Source organism: Mirounga leonina, unplaced genomic scaffold, assembly GCF_011800145.1.
Source record: "Mirounga leonina isolate KUSES-001 unplaced genomic scaffold, KU_Mleo_1.0 Mir_108, whole genome shotgun sequence".
Classification (NCBI taxonomy): domain Eukaryota; kingdom Metazoa; phylum Chordata; class Mammalia; order Carnivora; family Phocidae; genus Mirounga; species Mirounga leonina.
In genome coordinates, this window is record NW_023270237.1 from 5,285,803 (window position 1) to 5,299,379 (window position 13,577).

Genomic DNA, 13,577 nt, shown 5'->3' on the forward strand with positions numbered 1-13,577 from the left:
TTTATTTATTTATTTATTTGAGACAGAGAGAATGAGAGAGACAGAGAGCACATGAGAGGGGGGAGGGTCAGAGGGAGAAGCAGACCCCCCGCCGAGCAGGGAGCCCGATGTGGGACTCGATCCCGGGACTCCAGGATCATGACCTGAGCCGAAGGCAGTCGCTTAACCAACTGAGCCACCCAGGCGCCCGTGGACTTAATATCTTTTTAAAACATCACTTTTACTGTTGTTTTAATGAGATTTGTGGTAAGGATGCAATTAAATGTGTATATTCAGTTTATCATCTTTACCCAGATTCCCAGATTGACTTTGTGAGTGAACTACTTCTGGCTGAAATACACTGTGATATCAAATAAGACTTATTTTATCATTAACATTGGTTTTTAAAATGTGTTCGCATGGAAGATAGGTTAAAAGTAGTAATAGAGGGACGCCTGGGTGGCTCAGTCGGTTAAGCGTCTGCCTTCGGCTCAGGTCATGATCCCAGGGTCCTGGGATCGAGTCCCGCATCAGGCTCCCTGCTCCGCGGGGAGCCTGCTTCTCCCTCTGCCTCTGTCTCTCTGTCTCTCATGAATAAATAAATAAAATCTTTAAAAAAAAAAAAAAAAAAGTAGTAATAGATACCAGTTTTTAGATCTTTGACAATCATTTTAAAAGTTAATTTTAACTGACATACAGTGAATACATGTGTATCCATCTTGTCTTGAGTTATTTGGTTTGCCAATCAAGTACTGATAAATAAAAATCACAAATTTCACTTAGGACAGTTAAATAAAATCACTTGGGACAGTTCATTATCCTTTAATGAAATAAATAAATAAATCTACTTACATTTACCTTAAGGTAGGTGATGAATATTCTTTTATAAACCTAACTTTGATATGCCAAGTTTACTTATATGTTAAATACATATCAGTGTGTAATTGAAGTAATTGATGCTGTTATAATTAAGTGACTTATACTCTTCCTTACGTTTTCTAAAACCAATTTCTTCATGATCATCACATGACCATTACAGTGAATCCACTTTAGAAAACAAGTGTTAAATTTAAATAAGGTTATATAATTGGGGTGTGTGGTAATGAATGTCTAGCACAGTTCCTTCAAAAATTTTAGAATGTGAATTACAGTACCCCTTGACCTTTATGAAGTCAACAAAAGCATTCCTACAATTTTCACACTAAGATATAGCTAGCCAACCACAGCTATCTTGTCCTTTTCTAGCTTCCAGTGCAAATGCTTTGGAAAACAGACACAAAGAAAAAAAATTCTCACAGTAACATTTAAACCTAATAGGCTAACTTGGGCTTTTGCTAATATCTAAGAAGAATTTGACCAATTGTAGTGCCAATGGAAATAGATTTTTTAAAAACAGGGACAGAAACGGTTGTTTCCATTAAAGGAAATGTTGTTAAGTAGTAAATTGGAGGGAGGCCTAGCTACCTCCACCCCAATCCCCAGTGATAGAACAGCTGAAAATCAGAAAGGCTACAGCTACCAAAACACTTGATTGCCACCACCCTCACTGTGCAGCTCGCTCACTGTCTCTCTCTCTCTCTCAAATAAACAAATAAATAAATCCTTAAAAAATAAAAATAAAAGCTCATGAGAGATGTTACTTCAGAAATATAATACAAATGTAAAAAGATGAAATTCTTTTGAAAAATTACAAAAATTTATTGAATTGCATTATACAAATACATGAAATTTTGTCTGTCTCTTGGCTATCAGAATATAGACTGATTCTTTTTTTAAACCACAGATCCAAACTCTGTAGGTAAAATGAGAAAAGTCTTCAAAAGGTCTTGAAAAGTCACAAAAATAGATTGAGTTGAGTAGTTTTATTTTAAAGTATTGTATTAACTTACAAAGGTTTCCAATAGGCATCTTTTATCTTTTTTAACTTTTTATTTAAATTCCAGTTAATATGCAGTGTAATATTCATTTCAGGTATACAATATAGTGATTCAACACTTACATACAAAACCTGGTGCTCATCACAAGTGCACTACTTAATCCCCATCACCTATTTCGCCCATCTCCCCACCCACCTCCCCTCCAGCAACCCTCAGTTTGTTCTCTATACTTCAGAGTCTGTTTCTTGGTTTGCCTCTCTCTCTCTTCCTTTTTTTTTTTTTTAAGATTTTATTTATTTATTTTGACAGAGACAATGAGAGAGGGAACACAAGCAGGGGGAGTGGGAGGAGAAGAAGGCTTCCTGCAGAGCAGGGAGCCTGAAGCAGGGCTTGATCCCAGAACCTTGGGATCATGACCTGAGCCGAAGGCAGACGCTTAACGACTGAACCACCCAGGCACCCCTGCCTCTCTCTCTCTTTCTTTTCTTTTCCCCCTTTGCTCGTTTGTTTTGCTTCTTAAATTCCACATATGGGGTGCCTGGGTGGCTCAGTCGTTAAACGTCTGCCTTCGGCTCAGGTCTGACCCTGGGATCGAGCCCTGTGTCGGGCTCCCTGCTCCGCGGGAAGCCTGCTTCTCCCTCTCCCACTCCCCCTGCTTGTGTTCCCTCTCTTGCTATGTCTCTCTCTGTCAAATAAATAAAATCTTTTTTAAAAATAAATAAATTCCACATATGAGTGAAATCATATGGTATTTGTCTTTGACTATTTCAATTAGCACAATACTCTCTAGCTCCATCCATGTCATTGCAAATGGCAAGATGTCATTCTTTTTGATGGCTAATATTCCATTGTGTATATATACCACATCTTTATCCATTCATCAATCGATGAACACTTGGACTGTTTCCATAATTTGGCTATTGTAGGTAATGCTGCTATAAACGTTGGGATGCATGTATCCCTTGGATTTAGTGTTTTTGTATTCTTTGGGTAAATACCTAGTAGTGCAGTTGCTGGATTACAGTGTAGTTCTATTTTTAACTTTTTGAGGAGCCTCCCTACTGTCTTCCACAGTGGCTGCACCAGTTTGCATTCCCATCAACAGTGCAAGAGGGTCCCTCTTTCTCCACAGCCTCACCAACACCTGTTGTTTCTTGTGTTGTTGATATTAGCCATTCTGACAGGTGTGTGTTGGCTATCAGATTAAATATAAACTGATTCCTTTTTTTTAAAACCACAGTTCCAAATTCTGTAGGTAAAATGGGGAAGAAAATCTTCAAAAGATCTTGAAAAGTCACAAAAGTCGATGGAGTTGAATAGTTTTATTTTTAAATATTGTTTTAATTTTCAAAGGTTTCCAATAGTCCTCTTTAAATGAAGATCTAACACTTGTTTTATTATGTTATATCCTTTCATTATTATTGTTTTAAGTAGGCTCCATGCCCAGTGTGGAGCCCAGTGCAGGGCTTGAACTCATGAACCTGGCTGGGATCAAGACCTGAGCTGAGATCAAGAGTCAGACACTGAACTAAGCCACCCAGGTGCCCCTAAATATGTTTTTTTAATCCCCAAGTAATTTTTATCTATAGCCAAGGTGAAAATAATTAAGAGGTATCATGTTATTGTGAAAAGTAATAGTTTTTACCACATTGTACTTTTTTAATACAAGTTTAGGTATGCAGATGGACATCAAATAACAAATAGTTTGTTTTAGAAACATTTGTATGTACATGGACTAATTAACAACTTGGAAGGTCTTGTAGAAAAATAATACTTTAACAAAATTACACGATACAATTATAAGGGTAAGGATATTGAGTTAGACTTTCTCTTAGTTCCTGTGTTGTAGGGCTGGCCATACACAAAATTCCCTCCGTCAATGAAATTTCCCTTCAGAATCATCCACCTTTCTTCACCTTACTCCTGCCTCTTTGTTCCTCTGACTGTGTTTACCCAGGGCCTTCTGGCTGTCCTGCACCCTGGCACTCAGCCAGCCCTTTCTTATCCCCAAGTATCCTGTGACCTGTCACTCGTCTCTCTCCACTCACCCAAATGTGAACTTCAGTTCTCTAGGTGAGGTTGATTGCACAGGCTTTTGAAGGGAAGTAATTTGATATCCCAGGCTCATTTTCAGTCATGACAGAGATTTATTCTTTCTGGAGTTTTTTCCTACCAGTCTTTGCTTCTCTAGAACACTGTGTTCTCCCATGTGGTATAAAGGCTGATTCTTACTGTTTGAATGATTACTGTATGTTCAAAGTATGCTGTTGAGCCTAGAATATAAAACTACAAGTTGTATGTAAAAGAGTGTATCTTACCTTAAGAATGAAATTTTTCCTGTTCTATGTCCATCGTAGTCTTGCCTGTCACCTGGAGAAAGGAGCATATCCAGTAGTAGCTAGGTTAGCTCACTTGTGGAAATAGCAAGATGGGATTGTCTGTGTGAAGATAGATGGAATGGTGGTACCTCAGTGCCTAAAGAATGGTGCCAGTCCTTGGAATACTTCACGTGGGAAACATGATGGGCCAAGGCTTTGGGAACACTTAGGGAAAGAAGAAGGTAGAGTGATCATTTATTTTTTATTTATTTATTTATTTTTAGGTAGAGTGACAATTTAGTGTTAGAAGTAGCGCATTTCAGGGGCACCTGGGTGGCTCAATCAGTTGAGCGTCTGACTCTTGGTTTTAGCTCAGGTCACAATCTCGGGGTGGTGGGATCGAGCCCCGAATTGGACTCCACACTCAGCAGGGTGTCTGCTTGAGATTCTCTCCCTCTCCCTGGGCCCCTCCTGAGAAATTCTGTGTGGTTCTAAGGGAACTGTCTTTCTCACAAATATTTATTATCCCAAATAAATCAATAGTGCTTTAAACAGTATAAAAAAGTGAACTGTGAATTCTCAGCCAGTAAAGATGGAGAGAGTTATTTTGGACTAAGAGGTCATTCCTTCCTAAATTCTGCTCCCGGGAACAGTTCCCATGAGCAGATCCTGCTTTTTACATCTTCTTTCCAACACTCCTTTTAAATTATCACCTAGTTTTTAAACATTTTTGCACTTTTGCCTTCTCTCAAGTTCCTCAAACTGCTGAGGTCAGGGTTGAGATACTTGGGGCTTCTGTGATTCACAATCACTGGGGAAGACCAAGGAAGTAGGGTGACAGAGACTTCCATTTCTACTTACAGTCCTTCAAACCTACAGGCTAATTAATCCGTGAGATCTTTGGCAGTGATGCCTGGGATCTGCAGGTAAACCGTGTTGCAGCAGCTTCACCATCTGAAAGTATAACCCCCAGACATCTGAGTTTGGGGGAGCTGTACAAAGTTAAGATAGTCTTAAATGGGGCAATGGGGGAAGAAGTTGAGGAAGCCCAAATCAATTCTAGCCTCATGTATTCACCCCAAACACATGCCCCTTTTTTAAAAAAAGAATTCTATTCAGCCATGGTCTCTATTCACTTTGGATTGAACTTCAACTAGCTTATTTTCAAGCATGCTTCTACTTGGCACAGCTGTGGGAAAAATCCCATAACTGAGCCATCTGGGTTGGATAAAAGAGGGAGTTTTTCTATTGATTTCTCACATTTTGTTCCTTTTTGTTTTTAGTGGGGAAAAATCATTATGAAGTAACCAAATTATTGCATAATGTTAATGAAATGGGAGAAATCTTTTCAACTCTATACTATTTCTAAAGAATTCTATATTAGAAGGTCTCTCTGTTGTCTCTGAAATGTGGTGTAGAATGAATGTTTTGGGTGAATGGACTTGAGTGAATAATAATGGTCAGAAAATAAAGTTCTCTTCGGGTGGTCTGAAATTCAGCAATGTTTATTTCTTTTCAGACTCAGCAAAGATTTTTTTTTTTCCCCTATGAAGCATATTTTAGCATTTTATGATCTGGATTTACTTAGTGTGGTTATAATTGAAATCATTAGGCATATGTAATTTTTCATTTTTTCTTAAAGACTGGCATTAATTGCTTTATGATTCAAAGAATCTGAAATTAAGAAATGTTGGAAAATTGTTTAATCTCTGATAAGTCTGAGAACAACTTTGACAAAATAGACTATTTTGTATGTTACAAACTGCTATTTGCAGTCCAAAGTTACTTGTTTGAGTCTTGCATCAATCCAGACCTTAGAATTAAGAAACTAATTTTTTAAAGAGTTTATTTATTTATTTATTTATTTGAGACAGAGAGAGAGTGACCACAAGTGGCGGGGGAGGGGGGATAGCAGGGAGAGTGTCAGAGGCAGGCTCCTGGCTGAACAGGGAGCCCGATGCAGACCTTGATCCCAGTACCCTGAGATCATGGCCTGAGCCAAAGGCAGCTGCTTAACCGACTGAGACCCCAGAATTAAGAAACTATTAAGCAGGGGCACCTGGGTGGCCTTTGGCTCAGGTCATGATCCCAGGGTCCTGGGATAGAGCCCCACATCAGGCTCCCTGCTCAGCGCGGAGCCTGCTTCTCCCTCTCCTGCTCCCCCGCTGCTTGTGCTCTCTCTCTCTCGCTGTCAAATAAATAAAATCTTAAAAAAAAGGAAAGAAAGAAAGAAACTATTAAGCAAAAGTCTTCCTCTGTTCTTGCTTTACCAGACCCAGAGTGCTAGGTGCTGGCAACATGATGGTGAAGGCGATGGTTTCTGTCCCTGTTGGTTATTATACTCTAAGCAGCAGGGGTAGATGTTATATAAACCATTTCTCAGATATGCTACAAAGAAAAAGGATGGAGCACAAAGATTATATATGACCTTTAGAGGGGGAGGAGTTAATTCGGGAAGGCTTTCCTTTGGAAGTGAAGAAATTTAATTCATACAAGGCAAATGAATAATATATAATAAAATATTAGTAGTTACATGGTGGAGCAAACATGCTGATTATCACCAATTCTTACCCTTTTATGTATTCTTTTACTAATCCCTCCCATGAAAGCTTCTTGGTGGTAGGAACACCTCGACATCAGGTTTATACCTATTTCATGTAAAAGGGCTTTGTTTCTAAAAGGCCCTGAGTAATATCTATCGAATTAATATATCACATAATTTTTCTTTTCATCATGCAAATGTAATTATGCACTTATATCAATATTCTAACATATATAATACTGTTAATACCACTGTTGTTATAATATCACACTGGTCCTAGCATAGAGAGAATAAGTTATATAAAGATACAATTTAAAGAAAAAGAATTTTTTTTTTCTTTTAATAGGCTCCACACCCAGTGTGGAGCACAGCACAGGGCTTGAACTCGTGACCCTGATATCAAGACCTGAGCTGGGGTCAAGATCCAGACGCTTGGGGTGCCTGGGTGGCTCAGTTAGTTAAGTGTCTGCCTTCGGCTCAGGTCATGATCCCAGGGCCCTGGGATCAAGCCCTGCGTCAGGCTCCTTGCTCAGCAGGGAGTCTGCTTCTCCCTCTGCCCTTCACCCCGCTCGTGCTCTCTTTCTCTCTCAAATAAATAAAATCTTTAAAAAAAAAAAAATCCAAACGCTCAACTAACTGAGCCACCCAAGCACCCCAATATGTTTTAATTAATATGCCATCACTGCTATTACCATGACTCATAAATCTAAAGCAACATGCCTCCTTCCACGAAAACATGATATTCCCCTATATATTCAGGGCCTGTGCATTGCTCTCAATTTCTTGATGGAAATCAGAAGGATTGTTTCACAGTTGCTGTTCACTTTTTGTTTGCTTTATTTGTTTGGGGATTTCAGTCAATTTCATTGTCTAAGGATATAAATCATAAAAACTTCTTTTCTTAAAAAAATGTTAAAAGATCATGAACTGAGGCCTACTTTTGCAATCAAGGGTAGATAAATGCATACCTATTAAATGGAGCATGGTCTTTTGATAGTAAATTTAGCCTATGGGTATATTCATTTTACAGTATTCACTCAGGCTTAAAATATCCTCTAATTCCTTTGAGAGAGTAAAGCTAAGAACACCATCACATGACTGTCTGGGTTTCTGAAATGCTAAGGCTTTGTAAAAGCCTTATGGATTTTGAGTAATAATAAAGCAGGTGCTGGCTTGTTAAATAAGCTAATCTGATCCATGCACTATGTAAACTAGAATGTAATTTTAGATACTGTGGTTTTATATCACAGAAGATTCCATAATCTCCAAAAGAACTTGCCTAATTATAAGAGTATATTTTCTTGGAATATAAATTCATTTTGATATTTAAATGATTCTAAGATTCCATTTGAAGAATCTTTTACTTATAAATAATGTATTGTAAATTAAAATATTCACATTTCTCTAGTCACAAAAAAGATAGTACATAAAGCATTCCAAGATTTATTTATTATTCTTTTAAAGACTTTATTATTTGACAGAGAGAGAGAGACACAGCGAGAGAGGGAACACAAACAGAGAGGGAGAAGCAGACTCCCCACTGAGAAGGGAGCCCAGTGCGGGGCTCGATCCCAGGACCCTGAGATCATAACCTGAGCCAAAGGCAGGCGCTTAACTGACTGAGCCACCCAGACACCCTGCGTTCCAAGATTTAAATATGACTACCAGTTCATTGTGACCACTTTCAAAAGAGGTTTATTACCAAATAATTAGGAAGAATGGAAATTACAGTCTTGTATATAAGTTAGCCCAGTTCGTTAATTCTTTTAGTAAATATCTTTGCGAATGTCTTTTGTTTCAGGTACCATAGGAAACATCAGGTATACTCTTGGGAAACAAAACAAAGCAAAGTGAGCATCAAACAACATTTTTCAAGTAGTAATCCCACTGACTTTTATGTACTTTATACTTTGGATATCTTGGCCTCCCACTCAGAATATACCCACTTTAAAACTTTATTCATATTTCTAACCAGCTAATTTATCTGATTTATTGGCCTAATGAAAATAGAAGGGGATTGCCACTGAAGCCATACAGACGGACAGGGCAGATGATAATGATCAAATTCACACAGACAGAACCACATTTGCCAAGGGATCACAAGAGTAGTTTAAAATAGTATTTCTCTAGCTCTTCCCCAATCTGCTGCATGAGAGCATCACTGATTCCTGTCCTCCAGATCCTCATGAGAGTCCCCTGAAAGTGTCTCAACCAGAATTTCTTAACATGGTACTCCTCTTCTCCATTTCCAGATCACTGTGGTGGTATCACCTTCACCACCAACTAGGACATTAACCATGTCACACATGGCAGATGATGGCACTGGGGCACTGGGACTCATGCTTCCCTCATTCTGGAACCTTGGTTACTTCAGCCTTGCTTTAGCGTAACCTTTCATTTTAGGGTAGGCTAAGCTACTATAATTATAATGTGTAATAAAAATGCAACGGCTGAAGGAATACAGAAATGTATCTCTCTCTCATAGAACAGTCCAGGTTAGGTGTTCATTTTGGCAACAAATTCTCCTCATGCCATCGGTCAAGAACTGGGACTCTACCTACCTTCAACACATGGCTTCCAACATTGCCCTGCTCCCTGCCCTCCCAGGCCACAAGAAGGGGGGAAGAGCCTGTGGGGGAGATACACCCACTTCTCAAAAGCCTCACCTCACATTCTGCTGGGGAGAATTGGATGCATGGCCCCACCTACCTGCAAAGGGGGGCTGAGAGACACCAGCCCTGGCTTGGGCCGCTCCACAGCCACAATTCTGCTGTTAGGCCTCTTGACGGACAGCAAGCTGTCACCTCCCAGCTCTCTTGTTTCACTGTCTTCAACCTAGACCACTGGCAGCCTCCTGGATCTCACCTCCAGAGCAGCTGAGGCCATCCTTCGTCTCATAATCTAGAACATCTCTACCCTAGGCTGCTGCTTTTCCCATCCAGATGAACAGCTTGTCCAAACCTTTACTACTGTCCTCCAACCCACCCTCCTTTACAGTCACACCCAGCCTGAAGGGGTGACCTGCTCTCCTCCTCTAGAGTAAAGATAGAGGTCCCTGGCTCTGGTCCTCTTCCCAACACAGCCAGTCTTTTCTTTCCTTCCATCCCAGAGGAGCATGCCTCTCTCCTGCTTTCTTGAGCCCACTCTTCTTCCTAATCTAATTCTTGTCTTTCTCATGTGGGATCTTGTTCCATTAAGTATACCTGCTTTCTCTTCATTTGAATCTTCTTATCTTGCTGGCAAAGTTTTCAATCCTTGAGAATGTAAACACGCTTTCTTTTTGCTTCATGCTATTTTTTTTATTCTTCCTCTTTTTTTTTTTTTTTCTTTTAAAACCAGATCTCCTAAAGGGCTAGTTGATGCTCACCCGTCCTGCTCTATCTCCTCTTGAGGGTCTAACCTTTTGCAATCCTTAAAGAACGGAGCATGCTGAGCTGTGCACGGCCCATATTCATTCAGCAACTGATCAATATGTATTTATGGAGCTCTGTTGATGCTAGGCACAGGGAAAAATTCAGCAGTGAGCAAAATAAAAGTCTTTCTCCTCTTGGAGTTTACATTCTAGTAGGGAAAGGCAAAAAAAAAAAAGTAAACATTTGCTAGATGTGTCAGTGATACATGATATGTTTCTAAAGAGAAAAATGAGTCAGGATAAGGGAGCTAGGAGGACACTGATATTTTAGAAGACGTCTCAGGTAAATATTTGAGCAGAGACCTGAGGCAAGTGAGAAAGTGATCCACATGGATAACTGCGGGAAGAGCATTTCAGGCAAAAAAAAACACGAAAAGCATGTACTGAGGCTCTGAGGCAGGAGTCTATCTGCGCACACAAGGGCCAGTAAAAGGGCCCAGGTGACGAGCAGAACAGGACAGCAAGGAGGAGCAGATGAGGCCAGAGAGGTAGCAGGTGCCACATCCAGAGTCTTCTAGGCCATGGTAAGAATACTGATGGGAGCCCTAAGAGAGGTTTGAGCAGAGGAATGATGTGATTTGGCTTCTGTTTTAAGGAGAGCCTCGGACTGCTGTATACAGAAAAGACCCAGGAAAGCAGGGTGATCGGTTAGGATGCTGTGGGGATCATGCAGACGGGAGATTGTGGTCATCTGGGCTGGGGAGGGATCTGTTGAAGTGGTGAGAAAAGACTTCCATTCTGGGTGGATCAAGGAGATGGCAGGCGAGGTAGTGCTGGGACCTTTTATTCGCCCTTCCAGCGGAATTTCCCCTTGCTTATGGCCCAGGAGGCTGATTCATAGACTGCATCACCTCTGGCCTCCCTTTGGGTTTGGCCCAGGAGCGTCTTCTGCAGAAGATCAGAAGGCAGGATGAGCCTGAGGTCAGAGGGTTGTCCTCCCAGCATCCTCCCTTCCTCCCCTGCCACCGTGGGTTGACTGTGACTGTCTACCTGCGGCTACAGCTCTCCCCTACAGCTGCCCTCTCTGGATTCCAGGAAACTTTTCCCTGCCCTCCCTCCTTCCTTCACATCTAGGGGTAATGCCAGCTCCTTTTGTTGCTAGCTCCAGGGTACACCAGTAGCCTTTTATTGGGTTTCCTGAACCTTGCTCACAACTTTATAAATAGTCCCTTTATTAAGCTTTCCTCAGATTCTTGTGCTCTTGACTCACACTGGAAGCTAGGACATCTAATGTAGTAAAAACAGCAGAACACTTTTTTTTTAAATCACAGTTTTTTACTCATTTTTTTCCCCAGTGAAATGTTAAATCCTTGAGGACAGAAACTATCCTATTCATGTTTCTATTCTCATAACATAAGGTAAGTAGGGTTTGCTACCGTTGTATTAGTGAGTGTTATATGTAATGATGCCACGTGAGTCCTTAAGAATTGTTTAAATTATGTTTGATAGGAAAATTTATCAAAAGTAGGGTGTGTGTGTGCCCATCTTAGTGCTTATAGGTAATAAGCTTCACCTTGTTGGATAATTCAGTTCCCTGGGACCAAAGAGAGACTTTTAAGAAAGAGCTGGGTATGGCTTTCTTATTACTCGTTGTTCTCATGGAGATACCTAGACAATGGCTTCCTGATTTTACCAATTGTTTCTGAACTAGAAAGATAATGTATACTATTTGTTTCTACTTCCCCAAGAACATGAATTTTTTTCCCCAAGAACATAAATTTTTAACAAATAAAGATGTTGCCAGTATCCTTTTTTCCAGCAACTTAAAAGGTGGTTGTAATTTATTAAGGTTACCAGTTAAGTTACTTAAATTTGTATAACATTTTAAAGGTGATTATATTTAGTTATATACATTCTCAAGATTATCAGTGTGATTGTTTTCCTACCAATTTTTGGTTTTATTTTTGCATTTTGCTTTGATGTTTTCTTTTGATCTAAAGAACATTTTATCTTTAATCTTCACAATGTTTAATTATACTTCTATTGTTTTGTGACTTGTTCTTTTCTTTTTTTTTTTTTTTCCTTTTTGACCTTGACTTCTTTCTTACTATTTCCTTAGAACCTTAAACATAGGCTGTGTGGCCTTGGGGTGTAGTTTTAATAAAAGCTTTGCTGAGTAGTCATTTGGTATAAAATCCCAACCAAATCCATTAATAGAAAAAAGAAAGCAATATCTTTCAAGGTTAACTTTCTTTGTGGTTGCTCCCACGAATAACACACACTCATTACATTCATTTAAGTATTATTGCCTGCCTATTATAATTTAAGGTCCATATTTCTGATAAGGACAACCAAAAAATCCCTAAGAGCAGATTATCAAGGAATTTATTCATTAGAGACAAATTCCTATACCATGGAGTTTTGCTTATATAAAATTGTTGTCAATACTCCAAGAAAATGTCCAGGAATACCCTCTTAATTGGATAGTTGGTTGTGTTTTAACTAAAATGGCAATGGCATGGCTGCCTTCTTTTTCTTCTTTTTAAATTTTTGACATTACTAAATAGTCTCACAACCTAAATAAATATACGGGGTTTTTTTAAGAGATAAACATGGGGCACCCGGGTGGCTCAGTTGGCTAAGCATCTGCCTTCGGCTCAGGTCCTGATCCCAGGGTCCTGGGAATCCCTGCTCAGCAGGGAGCCTGCTTTTCCCTTTGCCCCTCCCCCTGCTTGTGTAACACGCACCCTCTGTCTCTCTGTCAAATAAATAAATAAAAGCTTTTTAAAAAAATAAAGAGGTAAACATTACATTCTTTAAAGCACTTTTATTTTGTGGGGTTTAAAATTAATTTAATAACTTCATTTGGAAACTGAATAAGCCCTTAAAATCTGTGGGACATGTAGCCGCTCTCATTCATTGGAGAACTAGTCATTCAGGGTATCACCAGTAACTATGTATACAGTCCCCATTACCTCTCTTCTACTCTGCTAACCAGTAAATTACAACTACTTGTGAAGTTGTTATCCATTTGGAAACACAACTGTAACAGTGGTAAGAAATAGTGAAATAATGAAAAGTAACAAGCACTGACTTAACTATTTTACCTTTCTGAAAGTTTCCTAAACTTTCTATGAGACAGACAACCGAATTTAAACCTCCACTTTCCTGGGAAAGATGATAGTCACGCTGAAATCCCTGTGTTGAGTACAAGGAGAGGGACAAGGACTGACAAGAGGGGTCTGAAGGCCACCCCTTGTTCATTGAGAAGCTGTGTCCTTCGCATCAGGGAAGACTGTGCCTCCTCCGGCCATCTCTTAGCTCACTGGCCTTGTTCACCTTATTTATTTTGGCCCTCAAGATAGTAAGAGGTTTACTGTATTATTTGTTTTCAAGCTCTGCCCAGAGAGCACTCAGGTTTCTTGGCGTCTCCTCCAGAGTCCCACCGTGGGTGGAATAGGAGGCCCAGAGGGAGCGCTTTTCTCTTGTGATTGTTTGTTTTCTCCGTG

The 13,577-nt window shown here is 39.8% G+C and overlaps 1 protein-coding gene across 2 annotated transcripts in view; it reads left to right on the top strand.

Annotated features, from left to right (window-relative positions):
• The window catches only part of LOC118019692 (receptor expression-enhancing protein 3), a 99,180-nt gene that overhangs the window by 56,385 nt on the left and 29,218 nt on the right, over positions 1–13,577 (top strand). The window lies entirely within an intron of this gene.